General features: G+C 40.6%; 1 long non-coding RNA gene across 1 annotated transcript; it reads left to right on the top strand.

The window, feature by feature from the left end:
* The first annotated feature begins 212 nt into the window (after positions 1–212).
* Positions 213–4,570, top strand: LOC306935877. Its single transcript, XR_013791433.1, has 5 exons — positions 213–343; positions 3,032–3,185; positions 3,282–3,377; positions 4,030–4,191; positions 4,520–4,570. It is a non-coding gene; the product is annotated as an uncharacterized lncRNA (long non-coding RNA).
* Positions 4,571–14,512: the final 9,942 nt, after the last annotated feature.

Genomic DNA, 14,512 nt, shown 5'->3' with positions numbered 1-14,512 from the left:
CTCCACTTTTCCACCCATTCCAACTGCTTGCACCCATTTCTTCACCTCTTTTCCATACGCCATTGTTCTCAAATATTGACCCTAAATACTTAAAATCCTCCACTTTCTTCAGATTCACTCTGTTTAACCTCACCGTTTCACCTGTGGTGTATTTTGATTTGGAGTCATTATCAGTATTCATTTATTTAATTACGTTTTGTGTCTTTTCAGAACTGGATCCGAAATTACAAAAGGGTCCTAAGACCTCCAACACCAGGTTCCCCAAAGCCTCCAAAGCACAAGTTGCTTTTCACAAAAGGCAGCTCCGGCTACAACCTTTTTGTTGGGGAGGAACTACACACTGGTGAGACAATAAGCCTTTTAACTGTCGGGTGTATTGCAGGCAGCATATCATGGCATAAACCTTTTAGAATTATTGTTCACTTTTTGGGGATTATTCGTAGGGATGGAGAAATAATGCTTCTTCATTTCAGAACTATTTAATTGATTAAGAAGTATGCTTGTTTAATTTGTATTAATTACTAGTATTAGTACACATATTGCACTGCTTGCTTATGTGTGTTGTCAGTTTTCCTTTGTTGAAAATGTAAGATGCACAACTTGCAATTTTGCATACATGGTCTTGTAGGGCCGCGCAATAAAACCAAATCATGTGTCAGTATTTGTTATTAATGTGAACCTTAATATATGAAATAAATTGTGTAAATAAATTCAATCCCATATTAGAATATTACAGTATTCAGAATTTTATATCTAGAGTAACTGTAGTGAGACACTGTAAATTGCCCAGCCTTTAACTCATAGGCCATAGGCACTTCATTCAATCATTGTATTGATAAGAAAATTGAACTGTTTCCTGTAATGTTGCCTTGCTTATATTTCTTAGTTACCTCGTCTGTGTTCAAATCTACATTATATTGAGACTCTACTGTTGTGCTTCTATATGTCAAACTAACATGTACTAACATGTGAACTAACACTCCATAATCATCCAAAAATGTGCCCTTTCCCTCCATTCGTAGGCAATAGTATGATAGATGCAGTGTCTAAGTGGTCATCAGATGATGCCACAAAGGGTCTGTACCAGCAGAGGGCTGTGGCTGTAAATGCTGCACAGCCCGGAATACCCCTTAGCCCTGCAGACAGGCAGCGGAAAATCAATAAACACCTGAAGCAGATCGACTTAGAGGTTTGGGAGGAACATAAGAGATGTCTGCTTACTGATACGTCTGGGGAAATATAAATTCTTTGAATAGGCTAGGACTTGCTTTGAAAAAAAAAGTCCTAAATCATGACATCATCACAATAATATCATGCATGCAACATTGGGTTTCAGAAATATTTAATATTGGCTCTGCAAAGCATTTTTTTGTTTTAGGCCTTACATTTCCATTGAATTTGTATGTCACCAGACAAATCACTAGGTGTAGATCTTTGCTGTCTGACTATTCAATTGGACATGTTGATGTAATTACATCTGACAAACAATGTTGGGGTATATACTAAAGTGAACTTGTGGCAAATCTGCAAAAGAAATGCTTACCACTAGCTTTCTTCAAAGATGTGTTCATAAAGGTGTCTACTATCACAGACAAAAATGTTCCAACCCAACTCCCTTGGGAAACTTTGTGACAGCTGCTGAAAGTTGGGGTACCATTATCAACCAATATAGGGCAAAAAAATCCAAATTTCATTATACTTCAAGTAGCATGTGACATGTCAAACTAGGGGGGTTTCAAGATTCTGAATCCATTGCAAGCATTAGTTTTGCATAAAAAACACTAAAAATGCCGTCATCACAAATGTGATGAGGTCAGTACATTTGGGCAAGTGGCTATGACCGAATTTAGCCCAATGAGTATTTTCGTGCAAAACGAATGCTTGGAATGGATTCAGCATCATGAAAACCCCCTCGTTTGACATGTCACATGCTGCTTAAAGTATAATGAAATTTGTAATTATTTGCCTTATATTGGTTTATAAAGGTACCCCAACTTTCAGCAGCTGTCACAAAGTTTCCCTAGGGAGTTTCGTTGGAACACATTTTTCTGTGATAGTAGACACCTTTATGAACACATCTGTGAAGAAAGCTAGTGGTAAGCATTTCTTTTTGCAGATTTGCCACAACTTAAGCTAATTTTACCTAACTACTAGGCTTTAACCGATACGCGCTGTGGTTGGCAAGTACACTGTGACCGGCACTTCAATGCCAGACTAAATCTAAATATAAGATTTAAAACTTTCTGTAATCCTAGTAGGACTAACACATAATTGCCCAGACTCTAATTCAACAAATATGGTGAAAGCAAACATTCTTTGTTCTGTACTTATACATGCATTTGTATCGTACTAAACACTGAAGTCCTTAAACCAGAAACCTAACCTCACAGAAACTATAACTAATACCCTTAATCTTAATCCTAACTCTAACCATTATGAATTTAATTACCTGCTAACATGGTTTGTGGGAGGCGTAGGCCGGGGACGTAGGTCAACACACGTCCATGTCTGTGGGCTCAATCAACTCTTTTTAGAATTCTGTGTGTGCGTTTTGAACTGGAAAACACATGAAAGTGTCATATGTGTTTCCAGTTCAAATATGCTCCTGAGTCAATGCAACTAAATTATGGGTAAATGCATCTGAGCATAAAACGGATATGTAACCTGAAAACGTGGTACTGTAGTTAGGCACAGAGCCAATAGTTTTTATTTATGCTGTACTTTGTATGCCATCACTAACTTTAACATTAATTCCTCCCTAAATAATAGACAATAGTTGAATATAATCAGAAAGTAGTTTTCAGATATCGATTAACCATTTAAACCCCACCATTCATATTCTGTGAAAACCTATGCAGAAAATAGTTTTACCAATGTTTAAATCTTACACGTAATACAAACAATGTATTATAAGCCAGGGGTTATTTCAAACGCATGCTAAGGTTCTCCGTAACCTCAATCTGTGTAACATGTTTTAAGCCATTTTGCTATATTTGATATTTTGTTATGATTTCATGTGATTTCATTAAAGGTGTCCGGGCTGAATGCTGTGGGTGTGGAGGTGGTCGTGCTGGCCTTTGACCGGCAGAATAAAGCCCTGGAGGTGTACACGAGCACTACAAAGGGAGGCATGGCGTTCCTCAACTCAACAGGCATACGCGATGATTTTGCAGTATATTGTAAAGGTTGGTAGAGATATACATTCACACATATTAACCAAAAATGTTGAGTGAGTTGGTTCATTTCTTATTTTTGTCTTTCTTCTCCATTGCATTTCCTAGGAGATAGATTTTCGGCTCCTCCACAGCCTTCGAGCTCAAAAGCTCAGAAGAGTGAGCTCACTAAGAAAGTGACTGAACTTTTCAGACAAAAATACAGTAAGTATGTCTCAATACGACTTTGAATTAATCTTTTACCTATCCTGAGATGGGCTTAATGGGCTTTATGTATGGGTGTCTAATGTGTTTAATGCATTGCAAGCAATCAGGGATCAAACTTGTTGAAAGTGAAAGCTCCAAATTCAGCTTATAATTATTATTATATAGTACAGTATCTCAAAATAACCACAGCATAAGAAAATAGCTCCTCTAAACTAGTTCAGCGATTAATGAGCGAAGAACGCACTGAGCTCTCGTTGAGTGGAGAGCTCAGTGGAGTACCCCTTTATAAAGTAAGAATTTGAACCAATCTGTATTGTTTTGTATTTTGGTGCTAGTTATTGTTTTTTAAGGGCCCTCCTATACCCAGCTTTGTGTGTCTGTGTACCCCATAGTGATGATTTTATTGGCTGAGGGCTTAAAAAGTGACGATAAAAAGTGAGGACGCCAACAGTGATTGTCTGGAATGTGATGATGATGTCATGATGATAAGAGCGTCCCTCACTTATTTCATTTATTTATGGAGAAGACTGTTTGAATGCAGTCAACAATCACAGAGCCATTATATCATCGTCTGAGTGATTATCTGCCATTGTTTATATGCAAAATATTGTGTATGTTTACATTTTTTTATGGTATCTGTGTCATTTAGAGGACGCTGGGGGTAAGGGCTTGCTACCCTACCAAAAAGCAAAGGACATATTGGCTGTGAAAGGGCTTCCTGCTGGCATAGACCTCAGGAAGGCCAACCATTATGGCGTTGAACAGCTGAGGGGAATTGTAAATGCTGCCAAAGATATTTATTTTGAACTAGGTAAGTCATCTTGAAAATTCTAGACATCATAAACTTCAACCCTGAAACAAACTATAGTACTGCCATATCCTCAGGGTACACATTTCACAGAATGTTTATCATGGGCATACAGTACTGTCCTGCTGCAAAACTAGAAAAAAGTAAGAACTTGTCAAGTAGGTTTTAAAAAAAGAAAAAAGCTGCTGAGGAGACATTGCTATTTCAGTATTTTGTATGTTGTGTTTTAGTTGACTTGTTTTTGTGTCAGTGTAAGACTTATTTCTGCATCAGTGGTAAAAGTCTAAACCTATATTGCAGTGGGGACATTCTTTTTATTTTGTCTTTGTAGTAAACCAGTGTGCAGAGGAGCCCATAGAGACTCCTGATTCTCCTATGGCAGTGCCCACACCTGTCAACGGTCAGTCTTTATGTAGGGATTTATCATGGTCTACTCTACAGTATACTAAGTTGAATGTTTGATTTAGTTATGTTAACATTTTGCTGTGTAACGAAGCATCTGCTGCTGTAAGCAGATGAAGTACTTATAAGTCTGTAGATATGGAAAGCGCTGAGGATGGTCAGTCCTAAAAAGTAATTTAACATGCCTATACTGGTTTATGTACAGAAGCATTATACACTGATGTTGAGTAAAAATGCATTATGAGCTTCTGGCTTTTCCAGTGACTGCTTAGTTTAATATAGGCCTCTGTGTCCTAGTGTTCATCTTTCATTGCAAACAAATAACTAAACTAAACTAAAATATGGGGTATGCATGGTGCATACCTATGCATGGGCTGCATAGGTCTAGAGCAGCATGTACAGCTTCATATTTCCAAACATTCAAAGTGCAGAGGTGGGAGAGAAGCTGTCTGCGATTGGGATCTTGTGTGATCCATATCGACAGTTGGCTCATAAGGCTAACTTTCTACTATGTTGGAAAAACCTTTTAGAATACTTAAAATAGCCAGCTGATCCATATCGACACTTGTGTCTCGACACTGAGTTCTGCCGAGACTCTGTGCCACGTAAACTAGAACATCATACGAAAATTAGGCTATTAAGATAATTCTGAATCATTTCATTTGAAGACTCAAATGAAATCTCTTGAAAGTATTTCTTCTTGAAGACTCAAGAGAGCGCATTTCTCCGCACCATACAGGACCGGACCATATAGATAAAGAAAGAGAAAGTTTTACAGCATATTAGGCTGCAATATTCACATCATATTCATATTAAAATCATATACGTTCGACGTTCGAAATCATTCGAAATTCGTTCGAATCCATGTGGTGTTTTAAAAGGAATATTCGAATGTCATTTTTGGCCAATTCTGGCAGCACTATCGCACTGTGGTTGGTGGTAAACATATACATACTAGCAGCAGCGGTGGCAGCTAAACTATGTGTGCACGAGATTAGATCGGTGCCCGTGATGTTCTGACCAAGCTGACGATACTACTAGTGATTGGATATGGTTTCACGTCAACGGTCATATAGTTTCATACTTTAGTTTGAACTGTACTCTGGCACAGGCACGTGCAGAGAGTGTTAGAGGGGCAGGGGCTGAGATCCTGTTAATTAAGAGAGGGCACTTTTGGACAAAACTAGCGAAAATAGCCGATCTGCCAAAATGCTGTGTTCAAGTTCAGGAGACTTCGGGGGAAAAAAAGCTATTCTCCTGAATGCTGCATTCCGGCATGGCATGGAAAGGAGAGGAGGGGCGCAAGAAAATGTGCCTCAAATCTTATTACAGAGTGAACATTTGAACTCAAATCTTTGCTTCTTTCGACGTCAGGCCTAAATGGCCTAAACTCATATCTTTGCTTCTGGGAGGGGTCCCTGGAAGAACATATTTTCAGATATGGGGGGGGGGGAGTCGGCGGCCGATTTACAAATAATTTTGGGGGTCCTTGACATGAAACGGTTCTGAGCACCACATTAATGTGTTTTTTTCGGGAAACTGTCATGGATTATTTAGAAGACATTTCTCTCAGGTCTCAGCGGGTCGTCGGACTCTTTGGCACGCAGCCAGCTGTTATCTGGACAGATTGTCTGTCGTACAGAAGACAATCTGCTCAGACATGTAGGGAATGCTCCAGCCAGCCAGCCAGCCTGTGTGTGTGTGTGTGTGTGTGTGTGTGTGTGTGTGTGTGTGTGTGTGTGTGTGTGTGTGTGTGTGTGTGTGTGTGCATGGCTGAGGGAAGTAGGGGTGCTGGGGGGGCTGTAGCACCCCCTCCCCCCAGGCACAGCCCCCCCTCGAACAGGAGGGGAAGAAAAAAAAAAGATAAATAAATATGCTGTATCACAGTATTGGCACCTTATCCTGGTTAATTGCCTGTGTCAGTTCGTTCATATAACTTGCGTGTGGAGAGGGAAAGTAAAGGCCACGTTTGCGAGTGAAAATGCGCTAAAATGCGCGTGCATGATGCGCGTGCACGCGCATTTTTGCGGCGCGCGCTATGCGCGCGCACCCCCTACTAGACGCTCAGCCCCTGCGAGTGTAAAGTACTTCCCGCGGGCCTGTGTGTGTGTGTGTGTGTGTGTGTGTGTGTGCGCACACTATCTGCATTCTACAAGCTATCTAATAAATTACCATTCCAGCTCAGACACGCACCCTCTGTAGACATTTTTAAATCTCAACTCAAGACTCACCTCTTCACTCTTGCTTTTAGTTGAGTTTTAATATCTGCGTTCCTACTCTGTCCTGACTGATTTGCTGCATGTTGTGTTTTTATTTATTTATTTTTTCTCTATGTTTTTATACTTTTATTTTGTTCTTTGCCATTGTTCTATCATTTTAACTACTTGACTGTGTTTTATTGTATTCTATTTTTGTGTCCTGCCCTGTGAAGCACTTTGAACTGCATTTATGTATGAAAGGTGCTATACAAATAAAGTTTATTATTATTATTATTATCTACAAGCTCACAACGCATCGCGCTGTGACTCGTTGTGAGCTTGTAGATCGGCTATTTTCAGCAAGTGTAAAAACAGTCATTACGACGGCATCAACGCCCGCCAAAATACATTTTCTTATATTTAGTCGACGAAAACTACACTAACAATACTAAAACATTCCAGGTGACTGAAACTAAATATAAACTATTGAAGAGACTATGACTAAAATCAAAATGTGATGCCAAAAACAACACCGTTTCTGTCCTGAGTGTAAAGTTGGTCTATAAACGTGTCTTTGTGTCCACACTGCAGTGTGGCGTGCCAGAGGGCAAAGGTCAACGACAGGATAGCCCCAGCAGCGGAGCCGCGTTTGAGCTTATCATTCCTGGAGTGGCACGGTAAGGGTTAATAGCCGATCTACAAGCTCTCAACGCGTCGCAGCGCGACGCGTTGAGAGCTTGTAGATCGGCTATTTTCTTCGGGCCGCAACCCAGCACTCTTTTAGCTAGTGGAGATGTTCGGTGTAACGTCATGGATTTTGAAACAAATTAGTTCACTGCCAAAATGCTGTGTTCAAGTTCAGGAGACTTCGGGGGAAAAAAAGCTATTCTCCTGAATGCTGCATTCCGGCATGGCATGGAAAGGAGAGGAGGGGCGCAAGAAAATGTGCCTCAAATCTTATTACAGAGTGAACATTTGAAGTCAAATCTTTGCTTCTTTCGACGTCAGGCCTAAATGGCCTAAACTCATATCTTTGCTTCTGGGAGGGGTCCCTGGAAGAACATATTTTCAGATATGGGGGGGGGGGGGGGGGAGTCGGCGGCCGATTTACAAATAATTTTGGGGGTCCTTGACATGAAACGGTTCTGAGCACCACATTAATGTGTTTTTTTCGGGAAACTGTCATGGATTATTTAGAAGACATTTCTCTCAGGTCTCAGCGGGTCGTCGGACTCTTTGGCACGCAGCCAGCTGTTATCTGGATAGATTGTCTGTCGTACAGAAGACAATCTGCTCAGACATGTAGGGAATGCTCCAGCCAGCCAGCCAGCCTGTGTGTGTGTGTGTGTGTGTGTGTGTGTGTGTGTGTGTGTGTGTGTGTGTGTGTGTGTGTGTGTGTGTGTGCGCACACTATCTGCATTCTACAAGCTATCTAATAAATTACCATTCCAGCTCAGACACGCACCCTCTGTAGACATTTTTAAATCTCAACTCAAGACTCACCTCTTCACTCTTGCTTTTAGTTGAGTTTTAATATCTGCGTTCCTACTCTGTCCTGACTGATTTGCTGCATGTTGTGTTTTTATTTATTTATTTTTTCTCTATGTTTTTATACTTTTATTTTGTTCTTTGCCATTGTTCTATCATTTTAACTACTTGACTGTGTTTTATTGTATTCTATTTTTGTGTCCTGCCCTGTGAAGCACTTTGAACTGCATTTATGTATGAAAGGTGCTATACAAATAAAGTTTATTATTATTATTATTATCTACAAGCTCACAACGCATCGCGCTGTGACTCGTTGTGAGCTTGTAGATCGGCTATTTTCAGCAAGTGTAAAAACAGTCATTACGACGGCATCAACGCCCGCCAAAATACATTTTCTTATGATATTTAGTCGACGAAAACTACACTAACAATACTAAAACATTCCAGGTGACTGAAACTAAATATAAACTATTGAAGAGACTATGACTAAAATCAAAATGTGATGCCAAAAACAACACCGTTTCTGTCCTGAGTGTAAAGTTGGTCTATAAACGTGTCTTTGTGTCCACACTGCAGTGTGGCGTGCCAGAGGGCAAAGGTCAACGACAGGACAGCCCCAGCAGCGGAGCCGCGTTTGAGCTTATCATTCCTGGAGTGGCACGGTAAGGGTTAAGGTGCAACCGCACCACACCACCAAAGTGATCCAAAAATGCCGCAGCTCGCTTGGTCTTCAACCAGCCAAAGATTTCACACGTCTCCCCCCTCCTCCGCTCCCTCCATTGGCTCCCGGTCGCTGCCCGCACAGAGTACAAAACTCTGATGCTGGCATTCAAAGCAACCAAAGGTATGGCTCCCCCATATCTTGCAAGTATGATCGAACCCTACAAACCCTCCCGTGCACTAGCTCAGATCAGCCAACGCAGGGAAGCTGGAAGTAGCTTCACTTAAAACGCCGGGACAAGTTGGACAACTCTCCACACGTCCCAAACTCTTCTCCCTTCTGGCTCCAAAACTATGGAATGCACTTCCCGTTACAATCAGAACTGCAGACTCACTCCCAATCTTCCGCCGGAGTCTGAAAACCCACCTCTTCATGACTCCATCTTATAGTGGAGCAGATTAAGTCAATATATCATAAGAATCGTTCACTTGATGGTACAAGCACCAAAATTGGCACACAAGTGCTTCGGAACCTACTCTCTCAGAAAAGTACGTTGTCCACTTGAAAAAAACAAAATAGACACCATTTTTCAAGATGGCCGCCATTCGAGGTCGTTTTAAACCGTGTTTGAGCTATATTGAGCTATAAAATCCTATTTTGATGGCCTATACATCGGAATATATGTTTCTGAGCATGATAAATCCAATTCTGCATTTAGAACATCAAAACTATTTAATATTATGATGATACAATGGGAATTAAACGATAAAGTGGGGCATATTAAGTCCATATTCCATAATAATCCTTCACTTGGTGGTACAAGCACCAGATTTGGCACAAATGATGTCCAGGATGTACTTTCTAAGAAAAGTACGTTATCCAGCTGAAAATCCAAGATGGCCACCAGTTTTCAAGATGGCCACCTCGTCAAATAAATACGTATAACTTTACTGAACAGAAATGTGTGATCCACACATTGATCCAAACATCAAAATGAATGTATTCTGACTGGAAGAACTCAATGGTGTCAATTATTTAATTCCAATATGGCCGCCAGTTTTCAAGATGGCGGCTATTACGCAACTCAAAATTAGCGTTTTTGGAAGCCTTCTGATCACCGATATTGTTGAAGGGCAACATCATTCATTGAAATGCTGTGATCAAGCTCTATTGGTTTGTAATTTTGTATATAAGAGTTATGTCAAAGCACAACCAGGACACACTGGTGACATCACTGCTGTGAGACTCATGGAGCATGAGCATGGGGTTCAGTGTATGCTTGTAGCGTACTAGAGGTAGTTGTGGTTTACTAACTGTTGTAGTGGTGTACTCACTGTAGTTTGTAGTATACTTTAGTGTCCTAAATGCTATCTAATATGTGTCAGCATGGGAGAGCTGAGACAAGGGTAACAGGGATTCAGTTACCTGGATGGTGTACAGATCGCACAGGACTTGCACTGGATGAATGGTCGGGCTAGGTGTAGGGCACCAGATGCTTGAACCTAGATGCATCCCATATTTCAATGTGCTTTGTACGGTTGGGTGGTAAAAGGATATATACCCTCAGCCTTTAACCGTATAACACAAGATGTTCGCTACTAAAACTGATTGGAGGAAGTGTGTCAAACAGATACGAAAGAGGAGTTGAAGTCTCCCCGTATTTCCACCCCATTCGACCGTTATCTCTGTATTGGATAGGCGAAATCCTCCGTTATCAGCACCTTTATACGGCCAATATGGCCATACTGGCATACTCACTGTTTCAGTATGTCATTATCACCTATTGTGACGGGTGATAATGGTATTTTTGTGTCACTGATGTCAATGACGGAGGCGTGCTGTGTCTGGTGGCCTTGAGCCACGTGAGACAACGTGCTGAGCGTTGCGACGGCCACCAGACCCGACTCAGCACCGTCCGAGTTACGTCCCGATAGGCAGAGGATAGTATAGTAGCCCCTAGTTTCCATGCGCCGACAATAGAGTTGGAAATGACACGTTCAGCCAAGGGTGAGTATGCCAGTATGGCCATATTGGCCGTATTCCAAGGTGCTGATAACGGTTGATTTTGCCTATCCGATACAGTGATAACGGTCGTGCCCATCATGCTAGACTCATCCAGATTGGATGATGGAGGTGGCAGTGAAGATACATTGAAGCAAAACAGTACAAAGTTAGTTAGTACCAAAAAGTACCAAAATTGTCGGCCAAATGTTTAGCAACGGAAACTCCAGTTTTCCACTAAGAGAGCAGCTGAAATTCAGAATGATCCTGGTGATGGACATGCAAAAATTCAAAGAGTGCAGTGGATGTGATCTCCCCCCATCGAAGCCCTGTATGACGATCGTTGTGTCAGCAAAGCTCGTGGACTTATGAGGGACCCAAGCCATCCCAACCGCAGAGATGCTTGCGGATGCTGCCACATGGAAAACGTTTTCAGTCTCAAAGCCACTGGAAATAGACTGCAAATAAGCTTCTTTCCCCAAACAATCAGATACATGAACGAACTGATAAGAACCGGGGCGAAAGTTTACCTAACTTTGCTACAACAGGGAAAACATGCACATGTATATGTTACTATTTTTCTAGCACTCTTTATTCTATCCCTTCGTTTGCTGTGCTTGCTGTGTTTTTTGTTGTTTGCCATCTATGCCGCTGCATTGTCTGTAAGGAAGCCAAACTAAAATAAGTTTTACTCTTATGTACCTGTCCTGTACACAAGATGTGTACAGGACAGTAACAATAAAGTAACAATAAAGTCCAACCTTGAACCTTGATCTAGGTTCAAGCATCTGGTGCCCTACACCTAGCACGACCGTTCATCCAGTTCCTTTTAAGTCCTGTACGATCTGTACACCATCCATGTAACTGAAGTTCCGTTACCCTTGTCTCAGCTCTCCCACGGTGGCACATCTTGTCAATTCAGGTGCGGCTATCTAACTACAATACTACAACTAACTAAACTTCTAGTGGAGATATATACAGGGGCTAATTAGCATTAGGACACTAAAGAATACAACAAACTACAGTGAGTACACTACAACAGTTAGTAAACCACAACTACAGCACTGAACCCCATGCTGAGTCTAACAGCAGTGATGTCACCAGTGTGTTCCTGGTTGTGCTTTGACATCACTCTTATATAATAAAAAAAATACAAACCAATAGAGCTTGACCACAGCATTTCAATGCATGATCAATGAATGATGTTGCCCTTCAACAATATCTATGATCAGACAGCTTCCGAAAACGCAAATTTTGAGTCACGTAATAGCTGCATCTTGCAAACTGGCGGCCATATTGGAATTCAATTCCAACACTATTGAGTTCTTACAATCAGAATACATTCATGTTGATGTTTGGATCATTAACACAATTTTACTTCGAAAACCTTTTTGTTGTTTTGTTTTTTTGCATTTGACGAGGCGGCCATCTTGAAAACTGGCAGCCATCTTGGATTTTCAGCTGGATAACGTGCTTTTCATAGAAAGTACATCCTGGACATCATGTGTGCCAAATGTGGTGCTTGTACCACCAAGTGAAAGATTCTTATGGAATATTGACTTAATCTGCCCCAGCTTTTTGTTTAATTCCCATTGTATCATCATAATATTCAATAATTTTGATTTGCTAAATGCAGAATTGGATTTATCATACTCAGAAACATACATTTCGATGTATAGGCCATCACAATAGGATTATTCAATCAAACTATAGTTCAAACACTGTTTAAAACCATTTTGAAAGGCGGACATCTTGAAAAATGGTGGCCATTTAGTTTTTTCAAGTGGACAACGTACTTTTCTGAGAGAGTTCTGAAGCACTTGTGTGCCAAATTTGGTGCTTGTACCATCAAGTGAACGATCGTTTCAGTAATCTGCTCCACTATTATGGCGTATATATATGCAAAGGCTCAACTTACGTAACTTAGATAGCATTTTATGTAGACATGGCACTATATACTGTAGTATATATGCATAGTTTCATCATATAGATATTCCACTGTTACGTTATTAGCTTACGTATGATTCATGATAGCTATTTTTTATGTGATGTATATACATAAGTATTGTATGTGTAAGTATGTATTCATGATGCCATGTTTTGTTCTTGCTTACTCTTAAGTCGCTCTGGATTAAGCTAAACGCCTACATTTGTACCACCGTCACGGCGTCACCACTACACCATCTTCTAAAACGAACAAAAACCTAACCTTATTCCTAACTTTAACCCATTTAGGCCTGAGGACGATTCTACAAATGCCTTCTAAATCCTGACAGTTTTCTGAAAAACCTCATGTTTCTATGTCAGTGGTTCTCCAACTATTTCATGTCAAGGACCCCTAGAATTATATGTATTTGGCCGCCCGAACCCCATCTCAAAATATGTTGTTCCAGGGACCCCCCCAGAAGCAAAGATATGAGTTAAAAACGCTCCGAAAGAATATATATTCAAAGATTTGCGCCACATTTTCACGATAAAAAAAAGAAATAGCAGATCTACAAGTTCATAGCGCCGCTATGAGCTTGTAGATCTGCTATTTTTCAATAGCTAAAGCATAACATAATACTTTAAAAACCAAAAGGGGTAACGATATAGTAACTGCATCGACAAATCGATTTTAATTTCATGAATCGAAGTGTATCGAAATGAAAACGGCAACATATGTATCGAATCGTATCGATTTGCAATGCAAATAATCGGTATTGAATCGTTTTGCTATGCAATTAATCGATTGTAGCAATACTACATTTCTGTGCGTGGTATTTAGCAATTTTTAGAAGAAAAAATAAAAAGAGGGGTTTAATTACTTAAAATAATGTCAATGTATTTTAAATGGTTACTGTATCGATTTCAAATCATTGAATCGTATCGTATCGTCATAATGAACCAATATCCTCCATGTATCGTATCGTCAACCATGTATCGTGGTACGTATCGTATCGCTGTTAACCCATTTTGGGCGGGAACCCCTTTTGGTGTTTTAAACATTATGTTATAATTTAGCTATTGAAAAATAGCAGATCTACAAGCTCATAGCGCGCCACCGAGTGAGCTTGTAGGTCTGCTATTTTTGAAAAATCGTGAAAATATTTATTTCAGAAAACTGGAGGATTTAGAAGATTTCTTTTTAAATTTTGAGATCAGGCCTAAATGGGTTCAAATGGATCGTTACACCCCTAGTCAACAGCGTGCACAATTCTCAAAATGCATTTTGGCGTGTGTGTGTGTGTGCGTGCGTGTGCAGGGGCGGCATCATGAACGTGGGATATAGATGCTATGGACGCTCACCAACGTCATTCACAACCTGGTACGTAGAGTATAGATGCTATGGACGCTCACCCAACGTCATTCACAACCTGGTACGTAGAGTATAGATGCTATGGACGCTCACCAACGTCATTCACAACCTGGTACGTAGAGTATAGATGCTATGGACGCTCGCCCAACGTCATTCACAACCTGGTACGTAGAGTATAGATGCTATGGACGCTCGCCCAACGTCATTCACAACCTGGTACGTAGAGTTTAGATGCTATGGACGCTCACCCAACGTCATTCACAACCTGGTACGTAG

The sequence above is a fragment of the Electrona antarctica genome (genome assembly GCF_951216825.1).
Source record: "Electrona antarctica genome assembly, chromosome: 13".
Taxonomy (NCBI): Eukaryota; Metazoa; Chordata; class Actinopteri; order Myctophiformes; family Myctophidae; genus Electrona; species Electrona antarctica.
This window is presented reverse-complemented; position numbering and strand designations above follow the sequence as displayed.